The sequence below is a fragment of the Podarcis bocagei genome, assembly GCF_964188305.1.
Source record: "Podarcis bocagei genome assembly, chromosome: 10".
Classification (NCBI taxonomy): Eukaryota; Metazoa; Chordata; class Lepidosauria; order Squamata; family Lacertidae; genus Podarcis; species Podarcis bocagei.
Window position 1 is genome coordinate 4,194,446 of NC_138135.1, and position 13,871 is coordinate 4,208,316.

At 51.4% G+C, this 13,871-nt stretch overlaps 1 protein-coding gene across 10 annotated transcripts in view; it reads left to right on the forward strand.

The window, feature by feature from the left end:
* The window catches only part of SHANK3 (SH3 and multiple ankyrin repeat domains 3), a 449,651-nt gene that overhangs the window by 333,699 nt on the left and 102,081 nt on the right, over positions 1–13,871 (forward strand). The window lies entirely within an intron of this gene.

Genomic DNA, 13,871 nt, shown 5'->3' on the forward strand with positions numbered 1-13,871 from the left:
CTACTTGGGAGCCGCCAGCATCTAGTCCACCATCCTGATCTTATGGGACCCAACCAGATGCCTATTATGGGAAGAATTCAGGAGGCAGAATTCAAGCATGAGTGTGACACCCTCCCCACCTGCGATTTCCAGCAATTGGCATTCAGATCAAAGCCACTGTGGTTAGTTGGGAGCCAGTGATAGTTGTCAAATGAAGTTGTCAAATCCTCTTTGAAAGCCATTCACATTGGTGGTTATCACTGCCTCCTGTGGCGGTGAGTTCCACAGTTTCCAGAGTGAGGTTGGTGGGGCAGTGCCCCCATTCGCTCTGTTGGGCTGCTCCTTGCTGTTTAAAGGGGGAAGAATGAAAGCTTGACCGCGATGAGAAGTCTGTGGAGGGGCTGGTTTAAGATGGGATTCCTGTGCCAGGGAGAGGAGCATGAGCTGAGCAACAGTGGCTTTGGAGAGACAGCGAAGTGGGCAGCAGGATGGATGAGCCCCCCAAGAAACGGGTCTTGGGCATCGTTGGGAGTTGCAGGATCCTGTCTGGGCACTGTGTCAGGTGCAGTGGATGAGGCAGATATTTCTGGGGGGGAGCAATTGGGGATATGACTGGCAAGTAGCTTCAAAAATCAGAGGAAAATTCCAGGGATGTGTCAGGTCCCTTAGAAAAAAGGAGGGAAGGAAATAAGAAAGAAAGAGAGAGAGAGAGAGAGAGAGAGAGAGACACGGCTGGAGGACATGGCTGACTTCCTCCCCCTCTGATACTCCCCCCCATTTTTGCCAGATATTTTGCATTTTCTAGTAAATTGCTGCCTCTCCCTTTCTCTCCAAATCAGGAACATTTAATTGCCGAAGGCTTCATGTGCAATTGTGGATTTCAGTCATCTAGCTAATTACTCTTAAGCAGCTCTTGGTTATCATTAACATTTCCGTATTCAAATGTTACAATCAGGTTTGCTCACAATCAATGCGAGTTAAGGGCCATTTTTAACTAGGGCCCACGGACGTGGGGGTGTCACTGACGGGGGGGGGGAGCGCAAACCGATTTGTCACCCATAAGGAATGGAACAAAGGGTGGGGGACTCATTTGTATCTGTCCTGCAAATGCTGAGAGCATCGGCTGCTTCCAAGTAGCATTTTAGACACTCTCTGCTGTTTTATATTCTCTTTGCGGCCAGAAGGAAGGTCCTTGGAATATTGCAAATGTCACAGACCAATTCTGGCCCATTCCAGTAGTGCAAAACAGCTGGAGGACATTGGGTTGGGCAAAGCAGGGGAAACCGTTTCTGCATTAAACAGAGCATAGAACCTTGTCTGACCAGAAGCGAAGTGGGTCAGGCACCCGCCCCATGATAGGGGTAGCTACCCCTCTTCCAAGCTGCCTTTCGCTCTGTGGGGAGAGCTGCCCCCCTCCCCTTCTCAAACCTGGGCGATATTTTACTCTGGTTCCACCTATACGTATTCTTTGCGCTTGTGTGGTGCTGTGGTCTAAACTACTGAGCCTCTTGGGCTTGCCGATCAGAAGGTCGGCGGTTTGAATCCCCACGACGGGGTGAGCTCCCGTTGCTCTGTCCAAGCTCCTGCCAACCTAGCAGTTCGAAAGCACACCAGCACAAGTAGATAAATAGGTACTGCGGCGGTGGGAAGGTAAACGGCATTTCTGTGCACACTGGTTTTCATCACTGTGTCCCATTGCACCGGAAGTGGTATAGTTCTGATGGCCACATGACCCGGAAAGCCGTCTGTGGACAAACACCAGCTCCCTCGGCCTGAAAGGGAGATGAGCGCCGCAACCCCATAGTTGTCTTTGACTGGACTTAACTGTCCAGTGGTCCTTTACCTTTTTAAAAAGGTAAAGGGTACCCCTGACCATTAGCTCCAGTCGTGACTGACTCTGGGGTTGCAGCGCTCATCTCACTTTATTGGCCAAGGGAGGCTGTGTACAGCTTCTGGGTCATGTGGCCAGCATGACTAAGCCGCTTCTGGTGAACCAGAGCAGTGCACAGAAATGCCATTTACCTTCCCGCCAGAGTGGTACCTATTTATCTACTTGCACTTTGACGTGCTTTCGAACTGCTAGGTTGGCAGGAACAGGGACCGAGCAATGGGAGCTCACCCCGTCGCGGGGATTCAAACCACCGACCTTCTGATTGGCAAGTCCTAGGCTCTGTGGTTTAACCCACAGCGCCACCCACGTCCTTTACCTATTCTTCATCCACTTCCAGTAACAGAAATGTAGGCTTGAGAGGGACCCAGAGAATCACCTTGCAACATAGGAGCAATCATCCCCTTCCTATTACCAAACCCATTTTAAATTTAAGAACCCCAATATTTGCCAGATTAAACCTAACCGGTGTTTTCATGATTGGCCTCCTGGACTTTGAGCAAAGTTTCTGTCCACCTTGAGCCTCCTTCAAGCTTCCCAACTTTTGGAAACATTTTGCACAATCGCTGCTAGGATTGGATCGCAAGAGAGCATCGTGGTCATTAAGTCCCAGCCAGCTCTGCTTGGGTGAAGTTCAACCCCATGAGCTTCTTGGGGAGACTCGGGTTCAAGTCGCCTCTCAGCTGTGATTTAAGGCAAGGTACTACCTTCAGGGGACAGTGCGGGTGGCACTGTGGTCTAAATCACAGAGCCTAGGGCTTGCCGATCAGAAGGTTGGCGGTTCGAATCCCCAGGACAAGGTGAGCTCCCATTGCTCGGTCCCTGCTCTTGCCAACCTTGCAGTTTGAAAGCACGTCAAAGTGCAAGTAGATAAATAGGCACCACTCCGGCAGGAAGGTAAACGGTGTTTCCGTGCGCTGCTCTGGTTCCCCAGAAGCGACCTAGTCCTGCTGGCCACATGACCCAGAAGCTGTAAGCCAGCTCCCTCAGCCAGTAAAGCGAGATGAGCGCCGCAACCCCAGAGTCGTCCACAACTGGACCTAATGGTCAGGGGTCCCTTTACCTTTACCTTTACTACCTCCAGCCTAACCAGCCTCACAGGGTTGTCACTGAATTTGAAACTCAGTTGAGCAAATGTTGAGTGCAAGAATAGCACAGTTTTCGTTTTCATCCTTCCTCTTCTTTTTGGGGTGTATTTTTTTACCCCTTCCTGGGGTTTTTTGCAGCGGGAGGGAGGGGAACATGTACTCCTGCAAACCTCTGGGTTTCCCTGAGCATGCTGACGCCCCCCCCCCCCCCAGGGAGTGGGTGGGGCTGGTTCTGGCTGCATCAGTACCGGTTGCCAAGCCTGAAGTTGGGAAAGAGCGGGGATTAAAGCGGTAGTGTCTTGTCACCCTGCATCCCAGAAGCTGCATCAATTGTGCTCCCTGCTGTCGTGCCGGCAGAGGAGCATGCGAGGGCCACGCGATAAGCATGCCCAAGGGGCAGAGTCGGGTTTTCCAGCGCAGCCTTCCTTTGACTGCGCCCCAGACTCTCTCTCTCCACGCCTGTCGCTGCACCATGAAATCCTTCATGTTCTCCTCCTGCAGATTTGCATTAAATCAAAAGGCTTTAAGGAGCTTGCTTAGCGGGGATTGTTTTGGGGAAGAAATTGCTTTTAAGGAGAGCTTTAAGGATTCTTCTCTCTAATTGTTTGCGTTAAGCACTTTTAACGTGCAAGAGTGTTTTCCCCGGTTCGTTGTATGTGGAAGGCCATTGCAATGCCTGTTTCCTCCAAATCCACGGGCGACTGAGAGCAAGGATCCGTCCTGAGTCAAATGTTGCATGGGCAGTTCTAGATCAGGGAACAAGGGGGCCATTCCTTATTACCGTAACATTTACAGTTTAACCCTTGTTGTTGTTTAGTCGTTTAGTCATGTCCGACTCTTCGTGACGCCCTGGACCAGAGCACGCCAGGCACTCCTGTCTCCCACTGCTTCCCGCAGTTTGCTCAAACTCATGCTGGTCTCTTCAAGAACACTGTCCCACCATCTCGTCCTCTGTCGTCCCCTTCTCCTTGTGCCCTCCATCTTTCCCAACATCAGGGTCTTTTCCAGGGAGCCTTCTCTTCTCATGAGGTGGCCAAAATATTGAAGCCTCAGCTTCATGATCTGTCCTTCCAGTGAGCACTCAGGGCTGATTTCCTTCAGAATGGAGAGGTTTGATCTTCTTGCCGTCCATGGGACTCTCCAGAGTCTCCTCCAGCACCAGAATTCAAAAGCATCAATTCTTCGGTGATCAGCCTTCTTTATGGTCCAGCTCTCACTTCCATACATCACTACTGGGAAAACCAGAGCTTTTACTATACGGACCTTTGTTGGCAAGGCGATGTCTCTACTTTTTAAGACGCTGTTTAACCCAGGGGTCTCCAAACTAAGGTCCGCGGGCCGGATAAGGCCCGAGGGACTTGTTTATCCAGCCCGCGGTGACCCCCGCCTGCTGCTGCCTGCTCTTACTGGCGCTGCGCTGCACAGCTACCCACTTCCGGGTTGGAGGAGCACTGGAAATAGCTTGTGCGCATGTGCAAGTGTTATTTGCATATGCGTTATTTCCTGTGCACATCCGGGTCGTAGGAGGCCCGTGCATATGCACACAAGCTATTTCCAGTGCTCCTCCGACCCAGAAGTGCGCCAGAAATAGCGTGTGCACACACGTAGGGGGACATGCTCCCCCGCGCAATCAGTGCTGGAGACCCCTGGTTTATAAGTTTACTGACCCCTGGTTTAACCCAAACCTCCCTCCCTCCCAAAGGAGCCCAGACGCCTTTCATCAGTACAACAACATCATAAAAAGTCAAAGGAATTGTCTGCCGGATGAGGCCAGTGGCCCACCTAATCCAGCATCCACTTCTCATGGGGTGGCACCAAATACCCGTGGGAAATCCCAATGGCACATGTCCATCCTCAGTTGGCGGAGCAATTGGCACATTAATTCCAATAGCGAACAAGGCCCGGACATGCTAACTAGTGATTTCACCTGAGCATGAGTTAATTTTAATCTGTTTGAAAATTTTAACTTTTGTTTGTTTTTTTAAAGTAGGGTTGTAAATATTATATTTTTGGGGGGTCATCATTTTTGCAAACAACTTTGAGGTTGTTGTTGTTTTGCAATCCAGCAGTAGTTAGCTTTTTTTATGTAAATAAATAAATTGAAAAGCAATCAATAAATACTACTACTGCTAATAATAATAAAAATGCCTGCCAGCCCTCTGGTTGGTTCTGGGCAGTGGGACCATGAGTGTAGCCAGAGGGTCCAGGGGGTGCAGCTGCCCCCCCCCGAATCAAGTAAAAAAAATAAAAAATACTTAAATAATTGAACAATTGCATTGCAGATAACTTGGTTCTGTCCCCTCCTAAAAAAGCCCATGAGTAGGACCTAAATCAGGCATAGGCAAACTCAGCTGTTTTGGGACTACAACTCCCATCATCCCCAGCTAACAGGAGCAGTGGTCAGGGATGATGGGAACTGTAGTCCCAAAACATCTGGAGGGCCGAGTTTGCCTATGCCTGACCTAAATCCAGCACCCACAACGCTGTCCTGGATTCTGGTCCTTGTCTTCAATGAAGTGGTCTTGCTTAGTGTCCTTGTTTGAGAGCCGAGAGCCGAGTGCGAGTTTGTTCATTTCACATCTCTTGGCTCTTATTTCTAGAGAGATGGCCTTGTGTTTTGTGAAAGGCACATGGGAGCTGTGCGGGCAGAGGTTTGGGGTGGCGCTTCTGGGTAGCACGAGAGTGCCATTCGCTTGCAAGCCCTTATGTATCAATAATAACAGCAACCCGTTAAGATGCTCAGGAAGGGCCGTGAGTGGCAAAACGGGAAGCTTGAGATAAACCTGTCGTTTAAATCTGCCTCTCTTTTTTCTTGGTGATTCGAAATCTCTGCTTTCAATTGCCTTGCTTCAGATCAATGTTGTGTGCACATTCACACATGCACAAACAGTTGGCCTGGTCCTGTTTGCTGTCTGGCCTGCCAGACCGTGAGCGCCCTCCTGCTGCCTTCCTAAATAGAGCCTGGCTGCCTGTCTCTCTCTTCCCCGCCTGCCTGCCCATACTTTCCTCCTCCTCTTCTTCTTCTTCCTCTCCTGTTCTCTCCATCCATCAACCCCAATCCCCGGTGCCTCCTTGACGGCTCCATTAAGTACCAGCTCAGCAGTGGCTAAATTTAGAAGTCGGGAAGAGAATGAGCCTTCTGGCTGCGGACAGCCCATAAATCCAGCTTCCGTCACGAAGTCACGCCGCTTCTATTCTCTTATCTGGAATGAGATCGATAGGAGCGTGTGTGTTTTTTCAAAGGAGGGCCAAGTGCCCGGAGGCGAGAGACAGGGAAGAGGGGCAGAAGGCAGAGCGGTGGAGGGAGAGGCGGTGAGCTTAACCGGGAAGGGGAGGGCAAAGAAAGGGGAGGCAAAACTCAGCACCACCCCCTGCTGTCCTTCCTGCAGCGCTGCTACCAACCCCTGCCAGGATCAAACCCTCTGCCACCTCACCCGCTTCACAGTTCCTTGATGGACATTGTGTGGCACTAGCTGTTAGTACTGAATAATGTCCCCATTATAGCAAGGACTGGTCACTAAGGACAGGTTGAAAGTATGGAGAATTCCTATTCTTTGGCGATCCCTCGTAGCCGAGTAAGATTGCCTTCCATAAACACGGTTTTAACAAGTGAGTAAGTGACTGTGGAGGGACGCAGGTGGCACTGTGGGTAAAACCTCAGTGCCTAGGACTTGCCGATCATATGGTCGGCGGTTCGAATCCCCGCGGCGGGGTGAGCTCCCGTCGTTAGGTCCCAGCTCCTGCCCACCTAGCAGTTCGAAAGCACGTCAAAGTGCTAGTAGATAAATAGGTACCGCTTTATAGCGGGAAGGTAACGGCGTTTCCGTGTGCTGCGCTGGTGCTGGCTCGCCAGCTGCAGCTTCGTCACGCTGGCCACGTGACCTGGAAGTGTCTCCGGACGGCGCCGGCTCACGGCCTCTAGAGCGAGATGAGCACGCAACCCTAGAGTCGGACACGACTGGCCCGTACGGGCAGGGGTACCTTTACCTTTAAGTGACTGTGGAGGCCAATTCTGGATCCACACGTCCTTCCACAGTGGGGACATTGGTTTCTGGGCAGGAGTTGATCATGGTGTGGATTTGCCAAGCGTGCCTTCCTCTCAGCACGTTTCTCCCTTGCGTCCTGAGTTCGAGTGTCTTCAAAGCCCATGACACCTTTGGCAAAGGCTGTTCTCCAACTGGAGTGCTCGCAGGCCAGTGTTTCCCAGCTGTGTTTATACTACAGTTTTTTAAGATTTGCCTTGAGACAGTCTTTAAACCTCTTTTGTTGACCACCAACATTACGCTTTCCATTTTTAAGTTTGGAATAGAGTGGTTGCTTTGGAAGACGATCATCAGCATCCGCCCAACATGACCAGTCCAAAGAAGTTGGTGTTGAAGAATCAACATAATTAAATCAACATAATATAATTGAGAATTATAATGAAAACTACACACACACACACACTGTCAGCGGCACTTCCCAGCCAAAGGAATACAAACGGCAGAAAGTTATCTCTTTATTATCTAAAGCAGACACTTCAAATACCCCACCACCACACACATGCCGGACTAGCATCTAATGATAATAATAATAATAATAATAATAATAATAATAATAATAATAATAATAATAATAATAATAATAATATCTCTATTGTCATTGCCCCCTTCGGGGACAACGAAATTACTTGACTGCTCCATAAAAACACTAATTAAACAATACAATATAATACAGCAAGGGAGATTCGATGACTTTCAAAGTCCGGGCTTCCCATTCAGGGCCGAGATCTCTCTGGAGAAGAAGCTGTTCTTAAGACAGCTCGTTCTTGTCTTCATCGTCCTGTATCTCCGTCCCGACGGCAGGAGCTCGAAGAGACAGTGACCAGGATGCGATGGATCTTTTACTATGTCCAGTGCCTTCCTATGGCACCTTGTGGCATAAATCTGTTCTAAGGTGGAGAGTGGGCAGCCAACAATGCTCTCTGCTGCCTTAACAACCCTGCACAACCCCATCCTGTCCTGGGCAGTACAGCTTCCGTACCACACCCATAAGCCATAAGTGAGCACGCTCTCAATGGCACAGTGATAGAAGGCAAGCAGCAGTTTCTGCGGAAGATGGTTTTTCCTTAGTATTCTCAGAAAGTACAGTCTCTGCTGCGCCTTCTTCACAAGCCCCCTTGTGTTGACACTCCAGGACAGATCCTCTTATAATTCAATGCCCAAAAATCTGAATATCTAGGCAGCTATTCCTTGGACTATGGAGCAGTTACAGCAACTGGGGACCACTCCCCACCCCCATCAGTACACCTACCTTCCCCGAAGGGCATGCATGCAGCCAGAGACTGTGCCTAGGTGGAAACTTACTCTGCTCCCCGCCTTTCACACACCTCCTGGTTCTGGGAGATGGTGGGAAAGTACCCGACCCTTCGCTTTCCTCCCCTGCCTCTTCCTCCTCTTCTTGCAACCCATCCTTCGCTCCACCCTCCAACTCTGAAGTTTCCTCTGACTCTGCCTCTCGCCTTCTGGCCAGTACAGGTCCCCCCAAATCACTGCGCCCCTCTCCCCAGTCATACTCCAGCCCAGTTCCCCCAGTGTCCTGCCGCTCCCTGGCACTGGGTGGGTGGGAGGGGGGTGTAAGTTAGGGTGAAGGTGGAGAACCTGCACAGATCCTGCCCCTAAGAGTGAGAAGTGTTGGAGAAGGCATTCTGTTCTACCCTCCCTGACCCTTGACATATTCCTGGTGCTTCTTCATTCTCAAGTACCAGAATCATAAAGTTGACTTTTTGTGATGCTCCAAGGGAGAGTTTGGATGCCGTCTGCATGGAAAACTGGCAGAAAGAAGCAGCTGTGACCTTGCCATGTACTCTGTGAGGTGCACAGTTTTAGATAAAGGATTCAGCCCTGCAGGAAATCCTTGCGGAAAGCAGGCTAGAAGTCACCAGCAATCAGCAATTCCAAGCCCTCTGGACTGGTTGAACAGCTCAACGCCTGTGCAAGGGGGGAGGGGGGGAGGAGAGCTACATAAACCTGGCGGGGGGGGGGGTGTCCCCTGTTGCTGCCACTGCTCCCTAGAGCCCCAACCTAGGAATTGCTGCCTAGACGCTGGTGGGCACATAAGCAGCTGTAGAAGCAACTGTGTTACCTTTGACAAGAAAGAGTTGCCCATCTGCCGTGCGCAATAGTGCCCTTGAGACCTCTTTGCAAAAAGGAAGACGTCCCAGTCTTGCAAAAGGCTCAACTGACCAGGCTTGGAATAAAGCCTTGCTGACTGAGGCTGCTATTTGCGCAGCGCTTCCTGTCCTGCCTGCAAAGAAATCAGCATTGGGCTAGGTGCAGACAGGCCAAACTTTGCAGCCTCTCGAGTTGGCTTGGCTTTGCAGGAGCCTTGCAGAATGTTCTGCGGGTCCAGCACCTTGTCAGGATCCTCAGGAGCAAGAGGCTCCCCCCACGGCGACCCTTGAGCTCCCTCTTCATTTACAATACACTTATACTTAAGTATACAACACCACCACACTTAAGTATCATTTAAGCACCTACTTAGGAGAAACATCAGTCGTGTCAAAGGTGCCGCTGACTCGCCCCGCTGCCGCATACCAGCTCAGTACAATACGTAACATAATATTTTGATTTAAGAGTTTATTTCACATGCACGGTGCCGTTGTGAATGACAAGCACTGTCGTTGAGTCTGAAGTGCCACCGTTTTGAATGACAAGCGCCGCTGCTGGCGTGGCGCGTCTTTGGTAAATGAGCGCACAAGGTCGAAAGTCCTTTAGTGAAACAGTAGGTATACATTTCGGTAATACCTAGGTATATATGTATTTTTGTTTTTCTAGCGTGATCAAAATTATTTATTATTTCATAACAGGTAGATAGTTAAGAGTGTAGGCGGCTTCAGTGGCGGGCCCTTGGCGCCCCCCAGAATTCAGCGCCTGGGTGCACCGCACTCCTTGCACCCCGGGTAAAGATGGCCCTGGTTGCTGCATTCAGCATCACCGCTGCTGCTAAGTTGTGCTGGAACAGGCTCCATGATCCTTCTTGGTCTAGGCTTGCCTTCCCCCACTCCGCAGCCTTTGGCTTGGAAAAGGTCACGTGCCAGGAAAATAAAAGAAAACGTGATTGTGCCAAAATAGCCAATCTTCCCCGTGCCGGATGCAGAAAGCAAAGCCGTCCAGCCAACCGGCACTCTCTGTCGTCAATTCCTTGGCTCTCAGGGTCAGCTTCCTCCAGGGTCGCAGCAGCGAAGTCAAGCAAGAGATTTGCCAAGCATGGAAGGAAGAGGATCCGTGTGGAAGGCTTGGCCCTGCCCGACCCGCCGCTCCCCACCAGGAGGTCCTTCTCAGGACCAGGTAAACGGTCCGGGCCTTTTGAGGCACAAGGGAGCAGAGCTGCATGGCTGGGGTCAAGGGCCGCATGGACGTCCCTGGAGTGCTCCTCTCACAAAGCACAGAGGAGGGCACCACATCTGACACCCGTCCCCACAGCCTTCTGCACTCAGTAGTGTCTCTGGACTGCACGTTTGCAACCTCGGAAACTGGCCTTGCTGCTTCCACTAATTTCACCGTTTCCCCTGGGATCTGGTCCACCTGATCTCCACCTGCACAGCACCCCACACCCTCTCCCCGAAGCACTTGGGCACTCGGCGTACTTCAGATGGGGCGTTTGCTCCTGCATGCAACCTGAGCACTTTGAGGGAGGCCGGATTGCCTGTTGCACACCATGTATGAAAACACCCCCGAGAGCGACAAAGACCGCAGCAGCGTTGAGGGAAATACGGTGGGATCCTTGTGTGTGGGGCGGCTAAAAAAACCTCCCAGTGGCATAGAAAGGGGCCTGGCCCCTTGGCCAGCTAGAGTGATGCATGCAAGGAAAAGCCAAGTATCTGGGTGATTTGGCTAGGCACTAGGACCAGTGGCGTAGCGTGGGTTGTCAGCACCCGGGGCAAGGCAAGTAATTTGCGCCCCCTAACCCGTGGATTTGCGCCCCCTAACCCATGGATTTGCGCCCCCTAACCCGTGGATTTGCGCCCCCTAACCCTAACCCCCAGATGTTGCGCCCGGTGCGCCCGGGCCCCCCCTGCACCCCCCACGCTACGCCACTGACTAGGACCCTGGTAAGGTCCTGAATTTTCCCGAGGGGTCCAGCAATTGCCGTTTCCTCTGTGATACAACAAGGGTCAAAATAATAATTTCTTATTTATACCCCGCCCATCTGGCTGAGTTTCCCCAGCCACTCTGGGCGGCTTCCAGCAGAATATTAAAAATACAGCATCAGACATTAAAAACTTCCCTAAACAGGGCCACCTTCAGTTGTCTTTTAAAAGTAAAATAGTTGTTTATTGCCTTGATATCTGCTGGGAGGGCGTTCCACAGGGCGGGTGCCACCACCGAGAAGGCCCTCTGCCTGGTTCCCTGTAACCTCACTTCTCGCAGGGAGGGAACCACCAAAAGGCCCTCGGCGCTGGACCTCAGTGTCCGGGCAGAACTATGGGGGTGGAGATGCTCCTTCAGGTATACAGTAGTTCAGTAGGTAAGCCACGACTACATACCCCATGAGCAGAAATAGTTTGCAAACCCCCTCCAGGCCACCAAATATTTCTGCACACAGAGCTGTGGAATATGGGCCTCCTGCTACGTTTTTTGCTAGCATGGAGGGGAAAGCAGGTACAATTCAGCTACATATTACGTACACTTAACTTGGGCGATTTCAACCTTGTGTGGTTGAAGGCCAGCCTGTTGAAATTGCAGAAATTAAAGGCATGCTCAGTGAAGAAAGAGCTTTTAAGCTTTCTGCCTTGCTTACTGGGCTTCAAAAGAGAAAGGATGGTCACAAGGGGGAAGTTTTTGAGTATATGCGTTTTTTGAGTCTGCACAGAATTCATGGAACCAAGCCCCCCATATGAGATGCAATTGTGGTAGGTTTCATCCTCTCTTGGCGCGGTGTGGAAGGAAGCTGTCGCTCCTTGAAGCTGGAGGTGGCGATGCCCCTCCCCTTCTGCCCCAATGTCTTTTGTGCCCACCAAGTGTGGCACAGCAGCCTGGGCAGCTTTGAGCAGCAACCTGGCACATTCCTGCCCTTCCACTTGGCCACAGCTGCAGATACCTTCTCAGAACCGGCTAACCTCACCTGCCCTCCCAGACCTGGCTGGCGCTGACCTCCATTTGGAACATCTGTTTGCTCAAAGGGCCGCTTATTATCGGAGATGAGAGACCTGAGGGTAAGCAGGTTAAACACTTCAGAAGCAGTAGCCCAGGTGCTTTCTACAGAGTAGGGGAAGTGCCCCACCTGCTGGTGGCGAGGGAGAATGGCACTTCTCCGCTTGCAGTCTGGGGCCGGTCACTTTTGCCGGAGTTGCGTTTAGACTTTGCCAGGAAAGTTCTTGGCCTCAGAAACGCCACCCCAAAGGACTTTTGAGTCTGATGCTCCACGATGCCCCCATTTCTCTGTGGCACAGAGGGCGAGGGCTGGAGCCATATTGTGCTTCGTCAACTGTTTCTCACAAGCTGAACTGCTCTCCTTCGAAAATGGCTCCTTCCCACGGAGCAAGCGGCCAGGATGCCATGGGCGAGTTCTGGGAGAAGGAAATGGGGACCAAGCAGGCTTCCGTGTTGTGGCTTCAGAAAGGGCCTCATCCTGCCTGCCTGGACTCTGCATCGGTCAACAGCATCCTTCTTCCAGGAGCAGAAGAGGCCACCTCGCATCAGCCAAGTGAGGGATGAGAAGGAGCTCCCAAAACGAGATCGCTGAAGTCGGTCATGAATCCTCTCTCCTCCTCCTCACTTCTCCCAAACATCTGCTCCTTCCTGCCTTTCCATGATGATCCGAGCCACCCCTTTGCTGGAGACACTGGACAGCTGGCCTGCCAGAGAGGAAACTTAAGAGGCTTTTCTCACCGGTCCTTGATCCATCTTAGCTTCAGGACGGTCAAGAGATGAAAAGGTAAAGCTTTTGGAGAGTGCCGAGGAGTCAGGGGGGCTGTTGCTGAGGTCCTGCTCCAGGTCAACTCTCCTGTTCCACGTCTGCAGGCTACACATCAAAGACATCAACTTCCAGAGACTCGGTTGCAGCCTTTCTCAAGCTCCAGCTCATGGCTTGAGGGTCTCCACTTCTTAGGGGTCCTGAACGTTCTCCCAGCATTCCTGGTCCAGGCCAGACTCGCTTCCTTCCTTGGAGGGCACACACCACGCCCACTGAGGTCAGCCACGCAGGCAGATCCCTCTGGCTTAGCCTGGTGGCAGAACTTGGTGTGGCTTTCCTCAGGGAATCAACCTTCCAGGCGGCCCACCGATACTAACCATTTACTTATTTCTTTGCAGGGTTTATAAACCCATCCTTCCGAATTACCATGGCATTGTGCAGGGGGGCAGGAATAAAAAGCAAATGCAATGCAAAACAATACATTAAGCCCACATGTAAAACCAACAGGTGGAACATCAAAGAGTTTTGAGATTAAAAGTAGAAATTGTTGGTGCAAACCTAATATTCAGTTTGCCAATGGCCCCTATCCCTCCCCACCTATTTTTCTTCTTGTTCCATAGCTACCCTGGCACCATTGTGGTAGCAGCAGCTATCATGCTGGTTTAAAGGCCAGTTATAGTCCATGTGGATCTCTCTGGATGTGATCTGTCACATTGGGGGCTGGGGGATTAAGTGCAGGGCAAGACTTGCTCACCACGTGCCCACTTCTCAATTTGGCCCGCTTTTGGCGAGATGGCAACATGCATCCGAGTAGTAGAAGCATGGGAGTTGGGTGCCCAAGGAAGTGGCCCTGCCAGTCCTTCGCCACATCCCTGGGGTTTCATCCCCTCCAGACACATCTCCCCACCTGTCCCTAGAATCTCCAGGTGGACCTTCATAAACACCAAGAGCTTGGGATGAGCACATCCCATGGGAGGTGAAGGTAGGGATGGGGTTGAAATTGGTGCTTCCCGACTTTC